Consider the following 18,124-nt stretch of genomic DNA (forward strand, 5'->3'; position numbering starts at 1 on the left):
CAGGCCATGCAGGCAGCTGGACCAGGAGTGGAAGAACATCTCTGAGGTGCTCCAGGCCTCGAAATGTCTATTTACTTGCCCAGAAAGATGTGAAAAGGGTTGCTTTGATGAATCCTCCCTCAGATTTTAGTGAGGCTTCGACTTCTGCTTGAATAAGAAAGAAGACCCACCCAAAGGCAAGAGATGTTAAATGTTGTCTATTAAACTTGAATCTGGACTCATTCCACTGTATTTTAGGACTAGGACAGCCTGAAGCTTTTAGCATGGCTGAGTTGAAGATAAACTGGAAAATTCTGAGTGTTTAGAAAGGAAAAAACCCAACCTAGCACAAGGATTCAGAGTGAGCATGCAAAATGTGGATTAAAATAAGCTTTGGAAATAAAAAAGCTGAAATTTTCAAACCAGGTAGATCTGTCTCTGATGTCATATTTAATTATAAGATGTCCAAGTATTAGAGGTTTCTTCATCTTGGGATTCATAAGGACTTTTTCACCATGTTCCTAAATCACTTAAGCACAGGCTGGCTAAACAAGATCCATGCTTTTGCATAAATCAAGGCAGCCTCATTAAAACCTCAGGGTACCTTCTTAATTCTCCACAGATGAAGATTTGGGCCACTGGATTTTGTGTACAGCTGCAGGTCTGGGAGGAGCTGTTAAATGCTTATTTCTAGGTAACTCACAACAAATTTCCTAGTTTGATTTATTACCTGGATGATCTGATAAAATCTGACCACATATGGAGGACAGGGCTCTTTTGTAGCCTCAGAAAGACTGATTTTACCTAGTGCTGAAATAAATCTACCCAGAGATGAGTGCTTGCCTCAGTTTTTATCCCTCCTAAGTCTTGCTGCATCCTTTCCCATCCTGGCACTGCTGCTTCCCTTGGGTGAGAGTTCACACCACTTTTCTGAGCTTTAGCTCAACATTCATCTTTAATATGTAAAATGGTTGGGGGAAATTGAAGATGTGTCTAAATCATGCCTTCTTGGACTCATTTACATCCTTCCTTCACTCTTTTATCTGCTGCCTGCCCACCTGTGAGAAGCCACAAGATCCAATGCACTGGAACACCTCCTTCATCCCATTGACTTGGTTTCATCACCAAAACATCTCTCTTCATCCCCCTTTCCCATTACAACTTTTGGCAAGGCAGAGTCCCCCCTAGGGCAGGAGCTCTGACTGTGTGTCCTGTGTGCACATCCAGCTCTTTGGGCAGTGGAGTTCATGATCCATTTAACAGAAATAAACCCAGAGTTCTGCTTTTATCTTTTCTGGGTGTGAGCTAGATTGAGGTCTGGTCCTGTGCCTCAGCACTCACCACAGGCCTGTAACATTTCCTTGCCATCCAGGGCACACAGTGCAGTAAATCTCTTAGGGAAACATGGCTCTGAAAAATCCCAGGGAAGAAATTCCATCTTTATTCTTATTCCAGAGGGGCTGGAATCCACTGTGAGTGTGTTGTGCCCTGTTTTGGCTGATTGTCCAGGGTCAGACCTCTCTTGCCATATGACTTTGTGTATAATTCTGTCGTCTCTGCTGAGTCTCCACCTCCCTCCTGTGCTTCCACTGCAGCTTGTGTTTAAAAACCCCTCCAGGCAGCTCAGCCCATAGTGATGCTATGTTTGATAGATGGAGCCTCTCATCTCCAAGGAGCTGTGGTACTTGGGGACTATAAATGCAGAGCTCATGTCACCCACTGCCATCCCCAGGCAGCAATTGTTAGAAAAAAAATTGTTTAGGGAAAGGATGGGAAAGAATGTGCTTTTAGTGATGTATCAGTCTTTCCATAGGCACATGTTTACCCATTATTTGCTTATCATCACATCTTGTCTGAGATCCCCTTGGAAGGAAAGGGGCCTGAGTCGATGACAGCAGAAGTCAGCAGCTTGGAAAGAAATGTGGCAGCAGAGTTCTTTTGGCTGTGTGTCCCAGGGAGCAGCACTGGCATGGGCAGGGAGGAGATCCAAAGCCCCCCAAAGTCAGAGTCAGCAGCTGGAGCTCCAGAAATGTGTCTGGTGAGCTCACTGTGCCCTGTCTTTCTCATGGATAGACACTGCCATGCCAGAACAAATCAGGCTAATTTAGGAGCCTGTCACACAGCAGGAAGCACAGGATGTTCCAGATGAAGACACATTTGCAAATCAAGACCACACAAGACCAGACAATCAACATTGTACCTGTGCAAGACCTCTGGAGCTGCTGCTTTAACCTTTCCCAGACCAACCTGGCACCCTGGCAGCCTCCTCAGCTGACCGGTTTGGCCAGACAGAGGACAAGCCACATCATTCCTGTCTCCTGCTGCACCCTTTGCTCCTTCACCCATCTGCTCTGCTGTGTCTCAAGCACAACCCTTTTTAGCCCAGCCCTGAACAGAACAGAGCACTCTTCGTTCCTAATTAAAATATTAAGGTATTGCCATGACACCAACAAAGAGCTGGGCTTTATTCTTTCTCACCTGATGGGTCTTTCCCTCAAGAACCTCAAATCATGAAAGGAGTTAGCAGCTTCCATGCCCCTTGTACTGCAACCAAAATCATTGTCCATTTCTTCCTTAATTTGCACCAATTGACCTAAATGAAGGCTGTCTGTAGAAATGTACACTTTTGTATAGTTGATAGGATGCCAGCAGACATAGGTGCTGGAAAGACACCAGACAGATTTTTATTCCCTTAAAGGAACAAGCTGGAGCTTTCTTCCAAAAGACGTGAGCATTTTAATGATATGTTTTCTTCTGTCTCTTTTTTTTTGTTTTCTTTCCTCACTCTCTGATGGTTATTACTAAAATACACACGCCAATAATTCCCTTCCTATGAGCCAGGCTCTCATGGCTGCAGAATGCAATTACCACAAATTAGCATCTTGGGAAAAACTAAGAGACAACAAAAAGCTCAAAAAACCCAAACAAACCCTCCCAGCTGCTTGGGACTCTCTTTAAAACTCTACTGAAAACACCAAACAGGCAAGGATGGTCATGAGATTTGCAAAGCAAAATTGTTTACATGTTAAAGAATTTAATTGAACACCACCAGGAGAAGGGATTCTCCTGCTCTGCCTTGCTCAGGTAAGACATCACCTGCAGAGCTACCTCCAGATCTGAGGTCCAACATAGGGAGGGTGTGGAGTGCTGGAGAGAGTCCAGAGGAAGCCTCAGAGATGCAGCCAGGCTGGGAGAGCTGAGAGTGCTCACCAGGAAAAGGGAAGCATCCAGGGAAAGCTCAGAGCCCCTTCCAGGGCCTAAAGGGGATCCAGGAGAGCTGCAGAGGGACTGAGGGCAAGGGATCGAGGGACAGGACACAGGGAATGGCTTCCCACTGCCAGAGGGCAGGGAGAGATGGGATATTGGGAAGGAATTCTTGTCTGTGAGGATAGTTATAAATACTAATTGAAAATGGGACAGGCATTGCAGACTGTTCCATGTGTATGGACAGGTTTCTGTCTAGAGGAACAGAAGGTTTCATGGCTGGGCAGTAGTGTTCAGGTTCTGATTTCCTGGCAGTGGAGAGTCAGCCTCAGGAGTTGTCTCCTGGGTTCTGTTCCCAGTTCCCCAGCTGACATTTATGTTGCCTGTGTTTTAAGATAGAATTTATTGTTAATGAAAACACTTTTTCTTAGCATTGCATGGTTGTCACTGTTCAGTAAATGCCTCCTTATTTTAGAGTTTAAGATGTCAGTAATTCCCTTGATACCTTTTACGGTCCCCCCATGGCCTCTGGTATTTTTCACAGCCTTTATATGTGTGGGGTTTTGGTTTTGTTTGTGTGGGTTTTTTGTTTTGGTTTGGTTTTTGCTGGGTTGGTTTTTTTTTTTTTTTTTTTTTTTTTTAATAAAGTGGTCTCTGAGTGCAGTGAGGAACTGGTTTGGGCATGTGGCAAAGTGATTGGTAGAAATGTTCCATGGTCCTTTGTAAGCTGACATATGGTTATTGATGTTCACACAGGACTGGGCTTTGAGTTAGGTGCTCTTGATCACTCTTGGAAAGATGACTAAAATACCAAGAGTCTTTGTCAAAGTCAAAGTTGGGTTGGAGCCTTTTCCCTGGTTTATGCTGGTCACTAGAGAGGGCCACTTCAAAGGCAGATGAGTCCTAATCATATCCTTGTGTCAGAAAATCCTCCTTCCCTGGAGTTTCAAAACCCACAAATGTGGAAATACGGATTTCTCAGGTTGTTCTGTACCTTGCAACTGTCCCCACCAATGCTCCCAGTCTGACTGGAGTCAGTGTTTTGGTCTTTATATACCAAAGAATGGACCCAAACCAAAGATTTTCTCTCCAAAAATTATTCAGACAAACAATGCACAGAATTCCTGTGACTCAGCTTGAGAGAAACCCATCTCAAGTGCTGGGTTTTGAAAATAAATCTTGTCCTAAAGTCAGTGCAACACAAGGAAGGGAAGGAAGTGGTCACATCTCTTATTTTTAATGCCTGGTTCTAGGCACAGTACTAAGTACCTGGAGGAAAGGACTAACCGTTGGCTTAAGTTCTTGTCTCATAAGCAAAAAATCCCTTGCAAAGGACAGTGATCCAGCAGAGGTTTGAGTTTACAAAGTGTCTGTGTGGATTTTCTGAGCCTGTCTAGGGAGGGTTGCTCCTTTTGCTGCTTATTTGACTGTTGGTTGATCAGGCTGAGGAGATGAAAAATATCCCTCTTGCCTAATATTTCAGCCTGGTTTGCTTAGGATTAATACTACCACTGCGGCTGCTGCTGCTGCTGCTGCTGCTGCTACTACTACTACCACCGCTACTACTACTACCACCACTACTACTACAACTACAACAATAGTGTTCCCAGTATCTAGGGACACACATTTTCTAAACCTTATCTCCAAAATCTGGGGCTCAAACACTGACTTATTTTAGCAAAGAGATACAGGGGAGAAAGTAGAAGCAGTTAAATAAACAAATGAATGAATGAATGAATGAATGAATGAATGAATGAATGAATGAACGAATGAACTAATTAATTGATAAGCCTGTTCATTCTTTCCCTTAATCAGATAAAGAACCTGTGATATCTCTCTCTGTGCTTTTCTGCATCTGAACTTCCTTACAAAACCAATACTCAGGATAATAAAAAAGGCCATGCTGATTTCCCAGTATGAGCACTGACCAAGTACTATTGCCCTGGGAAACATAAAAACTCATGTTAAATAATCTGATTTCAATTGAAAACAGCTGCATAACTGTATTTTTCTCCTTTTGTTCAGTATGATGAGGGAGACTGTCTCAGTGAAGTGAATTTTAAACATTTTGGTGATGGAAGAATCAGAAATCAATTGTTGTTCAGTGAATTTTTCCTTCCCACTGACCATGCCAGGACAGAAAAGTCCCAAGTCATCAAACCTGTCCAGAACTGCAGCAATCCTCTCAGAAACTGGGTGTCTGCAGTGATGCATGGTCTGGAGGAAAAACTTCTTTTAAAAACTCAAAAAAGGAACACCAGGCAGCAAATACAAAATTTTTTGCAATTCCAAGCCTGCATGAAGGGTAATGTAAGACACTTCAAAGATAAGGAAGAGAAGCAGGAAATCCTTAAGAAAGGAATCAGTCACTGAACTGGAACGATGGGCAGCATCCTTATGTTCCATACAGGGAAATTCAGCTAGGAAAGCTCTTGCCGGAGCGAGTTTACACCTCAGTGAGTCAGTGCTAGAGAAACCCCCGTTTCCATTAGTGCAGTGCCATCGCTCATAGGAGGGAAGCTATCCACTACCTGTGCAGCCTTCCAGCAGCTTCTTTTGTCCTAAAGGAATGTTCTGGATTATTGAAAGCTTTGCATTGACACCTGGCCATTGCTAAGGAGTAGCAGGAGAAGCAGGAATTCTCTCTTTAGAGACCTCAAATTGACCTGTGTGCCCTTCCTGACCTCTGGAAAAATGTTCTTATCAAAATCACAGAATCATTGAGGGTTGAAAAGACCTCTGGGACCATTGAGTTAAACCTGTGACTGAACCCCACCTTGTTGCCAGCTCAGAGTACGGAGTGCCACATTTAGGCCTTCCTTGGATACCTCCAGGGATGGGAATTCCAAACCTCCCTGGGCAGCCCCTTCCAGGACCCCTTTTTCTACTGAGGGAGGGTAAATCACCTTTGTTATAACTACTGAACTCCCAGATTTCATCTTCACCTCACATAAGAGCAGAAGGAAAAGCTCTCTTCAAAAGAGAAACATGCCAATCCTCTGACTTTGGGATTGCACCAATGTTCCCATGCAGGCCAAACCTTGCCTTAACTCCAGGTCCAGAAATACAACCCCAAAAAGCTCTGGATAACAGCTTCTGCTTGACAAAAACTGCTCAAACAAGAATATCACTGCATAGGAATTCACTGTCCATATTTCCTTGAGCTGAAAATGTTCTGAGAGCTGTAATTCATTCCCTACTTCCATTCCCCTTTGGAGCATCACTGCCACACAGTGCACTGCATGAACTCAGGACTAATTCTAAGCAGATGGACCTGATTTCTGTTGCACCATTTTTTTTCTTTTTCTTTTTTTTTCCCTGCCAGCTCCTCCATTTCAGTGCCAGCAAGAAAGCCAGCCACACTGAAAAACATCCTCCTTTCACTTCTATACAAGGCAAACCACCAAAGCATTTCTGCTGGGGCATCTCTTTTTTGGCCCCTGTAAACTAAATGGATGATTTCAACCAACAGCACAGCCTTAACTTTAGGTCAGTGTTCAACTGGTTCCCAAGCTTTTCTGCTGTCTCTCATTGAGCAAACAGTGGATTCCTATTTCCATGCTGAAAAAAGGTTTCCTGGCACTCACTGCTTTCAGTAGGATTGAGCTCTTAAGGGCAGACAAGTCTGGAAGTTCCTACTACACTGAGCTGAGAAGTCAAAGCACACACAGCAGAGTGGATCCAAACATTTGTGTTGGAAAGGAGGTTTTCTAGGGAAATTGCCAGGTTGGACATATTAAAACAATAATGGCAGCAAAATCAATGTGGAGAAGTTTCAAAGTGGAGAAGACCAAGGTTATTTCAAACTGCTTGGGCTGCAGAGAAGTTAACATGGCTGAAATAAAAATAAAACTTTTAGTACAATTAAAGGAAATGTTTCACTATATATTTTCACCTATGATTGAGTCCCTAAAACCCTTTGAATTTCGGGGTTTTTTGGTGACCTGGCTCTGGGGTTTGTGATGTGCAAGTTCCACACACTAAGGAAGAACAAATACCTCCAAATGGTCTGTCCCTGCATTGAGGGCAGAAGAGGGTACAGTTGCCACCAAAGCATTGCATCCTTGATGCCACCCCTTTTCCCTTCTTGAGATGTCTGTATTGAGGACACCTCTGCTGTGTCATGGTTTGAATTACTTTAATTTTCTGAGTGTGGTATAAGCACAGAAACCCACTCTTTTAGCCTAGAAAACATATCCTGCTCTTTGGACTGCAATTTTCTGTTTGTGCCCCAGCACCAGGATAGGAGTCCACATCATCCCAAACCTGCTGGCTTTCACTGCTCACTTGTATATGCTCAAATACTCTTGATTCATTGTTCTTCTTTGCAGGAGTTGGAGAGTTTCTGGAATAACTCTTGGAAGCCTCTGCTTTTTAAGCAGAGATCCAATTTTGGGGGTTAAAGATCCAGGGAACTGATGCTGAAATGCACAGTTGCCTTAATTTAACTTATATTTTGAAACTGTAAAAATCACACCCATTACTCATCTCTCTTGTGCCTTGCACGAAAATAACAAATGTCGTAAAACACTGGAGGCAGCTCCAGCTCTGGAATATCAGAGGCTCCTCAATATTAAGATAAACAGCCCCTATGAAATAAAATTTGACTGGGGAGTGGGGAAAACCTGAGATGGAGAGATTTAATAATGTCTTCCATGACCACCAAATTGACCCCAGACATCCCAAATAACCTTCTGCTCTGCCCTCTTGGCTTTTCCATTCTTGTTGGGGCCGCATATCTGAGCCAGCTGCAAAACTTCCACTGCTTTGAGTTCTCACCAAGACTCAGAGCTGGTCTGCCCAGAATAATGACCCTGTCACAGACAAATGTGGTGCCTTTAAATTCAGTGCTGGTGGCTCCTGGCAAGGTACAAGGGACAATTGACACTGGAATTACTCCTTGGATATCTTCCTGTATTTGTTTCTCCCCATATGCTACAGCATATTTCACAAATATGACATTTATTTGAGATCGAGGTAAAAATAGTGCAGGAGTTTGGGAAGAAAACGTTGAATCATAAAATGAATCATGGAGTGGTTTGGGTAGGAAACAACCTTCAGGATGATCTATTCCTATTCCCATGTCATGGGCAAGGACACCTCACCCTATCCCAGGGTGCTCCAAGTCCTGTCCAGCCTGGCCTTGGACACTTCCAGGGATCCAGGGGCAGCCACAGCTTCTCTGGGAATTCCATCCCAGCCCCTCACCATCCTCACAGGGAGGAATTTCTTCCCAATATCCCATCTATCTCTGCTCTCTGGCAGTGGGAAGCTCCTTGTTCCCTAATTCCCTTGTTCCCTAAGTCCCCAGGCCCTCTCCAGATCTCCTGGAACTCCTGTTGGCACTCCAGGAGAGGAAGGGGCAGTTTCTGTGAGTGTTCACTCAGGCTGAGGATTTGCTGACTTATTCCATGTGGTGTGGTATATTGGGAATATCTTTGTTTTAAACAAAGTTGCTGCCTTGCATTTAGCTCCATTCCAAGTCTTTAAGACCAGCTGCTCAATTGTGGTCAGCATAAATTTCACTGTAACTCCATTAGGAAAAGAAAAAAGCACAGAATGAGAAATAATTAAAGCCTTTCTAATGTGTTAAAGGAGGGTGTGTGAGGAGGAGTGGAATATCAGTGCGACCCCTTCCAGGTTTCAGATTAACTTTATTAATTGGTGCAAGTCAGAAGCCTGTCTTTAACAAATTCATTAGAGGTCCTGCTGATCCCTGGATTCCCTTGTGCTGGTGTGACTGCACTGCCTGGCTGTGGGAAACAACGAGCTCTGATTCCTCAGGTGTTCCCCACTGCCTGCAAAACATCCAAAGCCCATGGAAAGCAGCAGTGTAAGAAAATCAGGGTTTTTTTTTGTCCAAAGAATAATCCTGATGGGGGCACCATCAAAAACAGGACAGCTGCTGTTTTGTTCATAAAAACCTCAGATGGAGAATATCTCCCAGCTCTGCTTGCAGCATTCTTCCCTTTGACTAATCTTGATTTTGCTGATGTTTATAAAGCATTGCAAGAGGCAAGAGTTCAATGACTCCCACCTGAAATAAGACATTCCTCTTAATTCCCAGCTTAATTCCCCAAGATCCTAGGAATGCAGCCTGCACACCAAGGTAGCACATCTAACAACAAATCTCCTTCTCAGGAAGGCTGCTTCCTTTCCTGGTGCTCCAGAAGATTGCATTTCATCTGCAGGAGCTCTGGAAGCAGCATTTGGATATTACAGTAAATATCTCTGTGGGTGGAAAACAGTCCAAGCAAAATTTTTCCCTGTCTGCAGTCAAGCAGGGACTGGATCCCTTCATTTACCTCAAATTGCTCTGGTTTTGTAATGCAGGTTTTGCTGCAGGAACTAGGTAAAATGATATCCATGAGGCACATAGAAAAGTAATGTACACATTTTACATTTTCATGGATTTATTGCTAGTTAAAGATGCTCTCAGGATGCTGGTGTGGTGGGGAATTACGTTTTTTCTGGTTATCAGCCAGGCACAGCAGTGAGTTCGATCAGCCTGGCTTACCAGGGAGGGAGACTTTCATGATTATCCCAATTTTTTTTTCTGCATTCATAGATATTTCCCCACACCAACTCATTGGACTGGGAAGATGTCCAGGACTCCAAACATCAAGGTCAGGAAAGAACATGATGAAGATACTTGTCAAGACCTCCTGCCTGAGCTGGATTTGGCCAGGAACCCCCTAAATAAAGCAGCAAGATCTCATGAAACCAGGATAATTCCTACCTGCTCAGACCTGGCTCACACCTTGTGTAGTCAAAGTGGGTCCTGCTGATTGGCCAAGGGAGACGGGATGGGCAAAGCACTGCAGTTATAGATCTTCAGACCTGAGGGAAAAAAAACCTGGTTCCAAAGTTAACATAGAGATCCATCCCTTACCTGATTTTCTCCCACCCCAAGGACTCTTCCCTTGCATGGAGCATGGAGTGGCTCGGTTTTTATTAAAGTGAAACAGCAGGAAGGGATAACAGGGCTCAGGGGGCAGCAGGGACTGTTGAGTTGGCAACTTCAGGAGTTTTGAAAAGCCTGTGATTTAAGCCCAGATGAATTCACAATTTCTGAGTAATCTTCAAAGGCAATGCTTGTTGTCATGCAGCAGCAATGTTCCCAAATCCCACTCTTCCACAAGTACCAGTGACTGCTGCCCAGCTCTGCCTCAGCCAGACCCTCCAGGCTGCACCAAGACAAGGAGCAGAGCCTTGTTTTGGGAGAAAATCTGGAAATCCAGACAGCCTTGAAAATCCTAGGGGAGAGATCAGGCTCCATTGCAAAGAAAGGAGCAATCTGCAGAAAATAACTATAGATGTCTACAGCAACACTGCTTATTTCTCTTGTTCAAATCCACGGATTTAAGAGCTGCTGTGAAGGGAAAGGGAGCTGTGAAATCCTAAAGCTTTTTGCCTGCAGCAAATTTATAAATTTATCCAGAGGATACATTATATCCAGCGTTTCTTCCTTCAGATAATTGTTGGCAAAGCAAATGCAGCTTCAGCAACCTTGGACTTTTGTTCTCAGTAAAATAACTTGGCTGGTAGATCAGCCTTTGACTGTAAGTGTTCCTGTCATCCCTCCAAATATTTGAAATAAAAGGATGCTGGACCATGCTTTTAGAGTTGAGTCCAACAATCAGCTCTAAACCTGAGCAGTATCTGAGCTCTCAAGGGAAGGCCTGGCTTGGTCATACCTCAGATCTTTAAATCTTTCTGGGGCTGACTTGGTTTTCCCCGGTAGCTCCATGTGCTGATGCCAGCCAGGGAATTGTTTTTCTGTGAATGGTGATATGCTTTTGGTTGTAGAACCCAGTCCAGGGGAATTTTTACTGCAACAAAACCTTTTCACACAGTTTCTCCCAGGGAAAGGAAAATCTTCTTGAGCTCCAGGTGAGGGAAATGACATGGACAGTAACAGTCAATGACATGGACAAAGCCTGAAAAAGATTAAACCACACTGTGTTAACATGAATTGACAGTATTTTTAAGAGGAGGATGGGAAAGAATTATCTATTTTGAGGAAGAAATTATAAAAATACTTGGAAAAAGGGAGAAGGGGCATGGATTGCACTTGGTGATCTTTGAGGTCTCTTCAAACCTAGTCATTCTGTGAATTCTGTGGAAGTGTTTAATTGTATGTGTAATGTATGCAAATGTGCACGTGACACCAAGAATCAGATGAAGGAGAAACTGCACCCTCTTTAAACTCATAGGAATCCTGCTCTTGGAACTTCCCTGATCCACCCAAAAATAGACTGGGTTTGGAGGAGCACAGGAGAGAACAACACCACCCATTAAAGTTCTGTGTCACTGATTTCTGACAGGCTCTGAAATGTATCAATTGATCCACCACACACTGATTTGGAAAAAAGACTTGAACTGACAACAATTGAAAACTAAACCCAGTCATTTTGTATTTTGCTTAGTAATAGGATTTCTGGAATGGGCAACCTTGAGAGGGCCAGGATTAGGAACCTGCTCCCATGTAATTAAGCTGTAAAAATCCCTTTTGTCAGGACTGAAAGATGTTCCTTCCAAATCAACCTACACTAAGATCCTCTACAGCCCATCCCTCCCTGTCCCATCTAGGTGGGATCTGATCCTACATCCCCATTTGCTGCTGGGGCAAATCTTTACATCCTAATTGTTATGCTGTCAAACAATTACATTAATTAGTGCTCCTCACTCTCCTACCCTGTGTTCCTGGTAATTTTCCACTGATACTTTCAGCCCAATGTGTAGTGAAGTAAAAAAGGCAGCTCTGTGACAGAGAACAAGTCCTGTTGTGCACAGATTACATTTGCTGTAGATTTTTCTTTCCCAAACTGTCAGATAGCTACAAACTGTTTGTATTCAGGTTTTAATGAATAGGACAGCTCAGCTTTTAAAATGGCTACGTGATGATTTCAACCAGCCTATTTAAGGTGGGATCCCCCTTAAAAATTGGCCAAAGTTTCTAATAATTTCTAAGAGCAACTTCCTTTCTGTAAGCAAAGAGATCTATGTTTCTTCCAAACTCTTTCCATCAGTAGCTATTGATCACTTAACCAAGCCAGCCTTTCAGCTGTGAAAGGCCTTTGATTAAAATTTCCCTTGGCAGTGTCTTGGGTTAGATATTTTATCATCATCATGAATACTAAACCCCCATAATGTAAAAAAAGGAAATTAAATGAGGAGAAGTAACCTTATGAAAGCAGTGGAAAATTATGTATTAAATGCCAGACAAACTATTAGATGCTCCTGGCCCACTTTACATATTGTACAGTCAGTTAAAAGAAAATCTCAGGGCTGAAAAAATTCTATTTAATTTAAGCATTCTGAGTAGCACCTATAAATCTTACTGAGTTTGTTAAGAGGCTGCAGATTTTCTGCTGTGTTCTTGTGGTAATTGGAATTCTCTCTCTGCCTCAAAAAACTGGGAGTGTTTGAAAAGTGTCAGCTTTCTCCTTGTTTTTACAGAAAACTCCCCACCACACGGGTAGAGAGCTGGTATTCCAGATAAATCTCACTGCAGATGAGTCAGCTGCAGAGAAGGGGAGCACTGCTCAAGGGCCTTTCTGTAGAAAGAAAAAAAATCTCTTTCAGGATTCAACAAAAAGGCAGAAGGCAGCACTTTATTTAGCAGGGAGGCAGTGATGGTCAGAGCTGATTTTAGTGGTGGGGCAGCAGTGATGATCAGACATGAGGAAGGATGATGGGCTTTTTTTGTGTTATTACCAGGAAAACATTGTATCTATTGCAAGTGATCCATTCTGGCCCTGATAAAGTCTATCAGTGGCTGGTTTAACCCTTTCTTATGGTGTTATCTGTTTCAGCAAGGAACTCTTCGGAGGACAATCCCACTAATGTCACAGTGGGTTTGATTGTGTGTTTCTCCAAAACAATATCCATTTTTAAGTTAATGATGCAGAGTTGCAGCCACAGTCATTCTGAGAAAATGAAAGAGGAAGAGAAGCAGTGCTAAGACCAGGTGGTTTCAAACCCATGAGATTTAATGCTGATTTATATGTCCCCCTGGGCAGCAATAAGAAGCCAACAGCTGACTCAGAGTTACTTGCTAAGCAGGATTTGAGTACCTAATTCTCATATCTGTGGATAAAACTTTGTTGTAAAAGAAGAGGTCAAGGGATGCACGAGCCAGAATTTCCTATTTAATTCCACTGTAAGGTGGGCTTTAATTGGAATTGTGTCTGCAGAATGGCTGTGCCTAGGGACAGGGTATTTTTCAATCCCACTCCTAGCAAAATTACTCTCAGTGGGTTTCAAGACAGATGGATGGAGAGCTGTGCTGGCAGAACTACGCAGCTGAAAGGTTAAACCTGTCAGAATGCAACCTGAAACACAGAGCATTCACTCTGCCATTTATTGAGGTAAATATTTATTGGCCCCTGCAACAGTAACCTGCCCAGGGGGCTCCGAAATTCGTGCAGAAGATGTGGAAGCAGCAACAACTGCAGGAGCAGAAGCTGCCCAGACTTTCATTGGTTCCTCTTCACATTTCAGCTCCCAGTTTACAATGTCTTGATGATAGCCCAGCCACAAAGAAGCTGGCTGTTCAGCCAGCGTGAAATGATTTTTTGAATTTGTACCCATTATCTGAGGCAGAAAAAAACCCCACTCTCCTTGTTTACTGTGCCAGCAAAGAGCTTCCAGTAACACCAGGATGATTGGAAAAGAAAGCTGGGTCTGGCTTTGTTTTGCTAACTCTGTGGATCTGCTTTGCAGCTTCTTCAGGATGATTGTTGGCCTTATTTTCTTTCAGCTAATTACTTAGATATCATGGTCTTGCCTAAAGTATCAGATAAAAGAGTTTAGAACTCATTAACAACTGACATTCAATCGGATTGTGATTCCTTAGCAGGAAAACCAGAGGTGCTGCAGGAAAGAGCCAGTGGGGTTTTTCTATGCTTTTCAGACCTCAATATTCTTTGAGGCAGCAGATGCAATTCCTGCGGCCACATTCCAGCTGAAGAGACAACTAGCAGGTACTTCCATGTTTTTCCATCCATCCTGAATGGATGAGGTTGGAAGGGACCTCTGGTGGTCTGTAGTGCAACTGTCTGCTCCAGATCACATTTCTCAGATTTGTCACAGGAACCGTGGTACAGGACAAAGCCTGGGTAATGACGTCACACTGGTAGTGTCCACCTGAGATCAAAGAAGTCTTTAGACAAGGAATTGACTTTTCAAAAAAGTTCTTCAATTCTATTCTCTTCTGTTTAATTGCTGCTTGCACACAGATGAACTTCTGGTTAATTTTTAGTCCTGATGATGGCAGCTGAATAATTGCTCCCCCTTGGTGTGCGTGTGTGTGGAGACTTGTCCTTTGAGGTTAAAGCATTTCAGTGAGGCAACTATAACCAATTCTGTTTTAGTGGTTACTTTCAATTTTAAATGTAAAAAACCCTCTTCTTCTACTGATAATTCACTTAAAGGCAAGCCATAGGCAAACCCAATAATGCACAATGTAAATTAAAATAACTCTTTGATTTCCTTTATTGGAAAAGGTTGATCTAAACATGACATTTTAATCTTATTTAGAACTATGGATGAATTGATCCTGAAACTAAATCCTCTTACAACCTCATAATCCATCAGTAATCCATTCACCATTGACTTGCTATAGACCGGGAAATGCTGCAAAATGCCAGATGTTTGTGAAACTGCCAGAATCAGAAGACATTATCAGCCTTTAATAACAGAAATCTGAGAATCTCAGAACGGTTGGGGTGCGAAGGGATCTTAAAGCCCATCCAGTGCCACCCTATGCCATGGGCAGGGACACCTTCCAATGTCCCAGGTTGCTCCAAGCCCCATCCAACCCAGCCTTGGACACTTCCAGGGATGGGGCAGCCACAACCTGTTCCAGTAGTTCCCCCTGGATGGTTTGGTTGTGGAACAGGTTCTTTCCTGAAGATGGAGAAACCTAGGAACAGCCTCAACCCTCCTGCAGCAAAGCAGGAAGGAAAGTAAACTTCATCCCAAGTGCCACATTCTAATTTCCACAGTGTGCTGCTCCTCAGGATCCTCTGGGACCTCTCCTGGTGATATGAGAAGATGCCCAGAGCCCAGCTGGAGGCATTGATTCCTTTCACTGCTGACAATAATGAGATGAGCAATGCTTGTCCATTGTTTATAGGAAGGGCTTTTCCCAGAGCTCCTGTGGGACCAGCAGAAGCTTCCAAGCACTGAATGGCCACACCTGTCCCGTGTCCCTGGGTGCTGATCAGACCCCATCACTCTGGGAACAGCTGCCTGTGCTGGACCTGCAGGGGCTGGTGCCTGATAAACCAGCAGAGCCCAAATGATTCATGTCCTCTGAGCTGATACAGAACAAACACTGTCACCCACAGAGCCCTGCACCAACAAAAGGGTTTTTTCAGAGGCAAAGGACATCTGCTGTCAGTAGAGTGGGACACAGATGGGACGTATTGTACCCAGGCTGGCTGTTGCCGATTGCAGTGTGTGCTGTTCTCTTTACATCCAGATAAGCTGCCTTTTAGTGACAAACATTCAAAACCTCTTCCAAGGATCAGCGCTTCATTCTGTGGTTTTCACAGGGGTCCCACAAGCACAAAGTTCTGAAATAACCAGGGTTCACCCTGGCTCTGAGCATCCTGCAGAGGTGAAGCCCAGAGTGACTCTGCAGGGAGCCAGAAATTCAGAATTTACAATTATTTGAGATGGACTGCCTCTGCATTAGATATTTTAGCAATATGTGGTAAGAGCTCCTTGTTCTGGCAAGACTGAAACCTAAAGGAGAAGTCAGATGTTAATGCAGATTCCTATTATTTTTATTTTATTGTTATATTTTCATAATTATTTTGTATTATTCTCACCCCAGTCTCCGGATGCTTTGCAATAGGAGGAGCTGCACCCTCTTTTTTTCTACATTTTGTTCATTATATTCATAAAAGTGAGAAAAAACATTGATTTAACTAAGTCACTTCCATCTGTATCTCTGTACAGCTCCTCAAGGATATGCAATTTAACTTTCCATCGCTCCCAGGGATGGTGCAATGTTTCTTCTCCATTTCTACAAATTATTTGGCAAGTCTGAATGTAAACATATGAAGATGCTTTAATTATCTTCTCTGAAGCACCCTAGAGCTTCTCCTATTCCAGAGAGATGGAGGAAGCCCATTTTGAGAACAGTAATAGAACCAATTAATTTGCAGTTTGCACTTGTGGATCTTTGGGAACTGCAGTGTCTGGAAAATTCATTGCTTCATACAGAAAATTGGCAGGGAGATTTTCCTTGTTACTTAGAATAAATTGTTGACAAGATGAATATAAAAAAATCCATTAAAGATTCAAAACAAATTTGCAGTCCCACTTTTACCTCTGCACTTTGGTATGAGGCTAAAAAATTTCTGACATCATTTAAGAGTCATGGCTTAATTGGAGGCAGACTGAAGTTGAAAATGGAATTATTTATCTGCAGACTTAAATTGGACAATGTGGAGGAATCCTTCAAGTTGCAAAGAATTTAAAAAATGGAAGCAAATCCTGGCAAAAAAAAAACCCCAAAAAACAGACAAACAACAACCAAACAAACTTTTGAGGTGGGGAGGGAGAGCAGGCAGGAATCCTTTCCAATAGTGTTTGAGGAGGGATGTGCTTATGGTAAAGTAACTGCAAGACATTGCAAAAGACAATTACAGGAGCTATTTTTGTATCTCCCATTTCAAAATCTCCACCACAGCACAACCCATTGATGTATCTGTATGGTGAAATGCTCTCAAAGTCACCTCACTGTGTTTCCCTAAAGGGCCTGAGTAGAGGTGCTGTGAATGCAGTGGATCAAGGCTCTGCTGTGGGGATTGGGAGAGATTAAAGGATGGGCTGGACTTTACTTGAGAGAGCAAAGAAAGAGCTCTTTGGCAGGTATTTACAGCACACTGATGTCTTTTTAGTGGGAAGAGGTTTAAGTAAACATAAATGCACTTTGTGATTCTTTAATGCTGCCAGTGTATAGAAAATGTGGAAGAGCTGCAGGGAGAGACTGAATATGTTCAAACGGGGAAAAATGAGACAATTCTTTTTTCTCCCTACTCCACCAAACAAAGGTCACTCACCTGTTCTGATCCAGTTTCCCATTTTGCTCTTAGACTGCAGCGTGTTCCTCCTATGGTCTCCAACCCACCTCCAACCCCTTCTAGGGAGGCCTAATTTAGTTTTTTGCAGTCTGACCCGAAACAAGCCCAAGTTGAAATCTTTTCTCTTTGTCTTCAGTAAGTACTCCATGAGATCCTTCAAACCCAGACATCCTCGCAGTTCTGCTGCACTGATGGAAATTCATAGACTGCAGTGGAGTTGGGATAATGATGCTGTTGTAAAATAAGAATTAAATCAAGGCATCAGTGATGAAACTGAAAAAATAAACTTTGGTTTCAAAGTCCACTTCAGCCAGGGGTTGTGCAAACATTCTCACAAAAAGCAAAGCATGAAGGGAACAAGGAAAACAAACTCTCTAGCAGTTGTTCCAGCAGTTTCAGGCACTGGGTCCTGTGATTCCATGAATGACAGGGAGCCAAAAATATTTACTCAACTCATTTTGAAGTATTTAATTATGTTCAGCTGTGATTTAAAGAGAACATGCTGGCATGTAATTTCTCATGGAGAGAAAAATCTAATCTTTATGTCACCAGCAGGTATTTTATTTTACTCCCCTGAACCCCGTGTCAGCAGCACGAAGGCATTTCTGATCCACAGAAATTCCCAGGAGAAGTTAGTGACACAAACAGCGGGAGCCTGGGCAGCAGCAGGAGTAGGAGAGCAGCGTGCTCTTCCCACATTCCATTGGTGGCTCTGATGACAAGTCTTTGGCATCCTGGGACACTCATTGGAGCCAAAAGACCATGGGCAAACTTTACCATTTCTATTTCTGTGATCTGTAGTTTTTTGGAGCTTTTTTTTTTTTTTTAACAATTTCATG

The sequence above is a fragment of the Motacilla alba genome, chromosome 22, assembly GCF_015832195.1.
Source record: "Motacilla alba alba isolate MOTALB_02 chromosome 22, Motacilla_alba_V1.0_pri, whole genome shotgun sequence".
Taxonomy (NCBI): domain Eukaryota; kingdom Metazoa; phylum Chordata; class Aves; order Passeriformes; family Motacillidae; genus Motacilla; species Motacilla alba.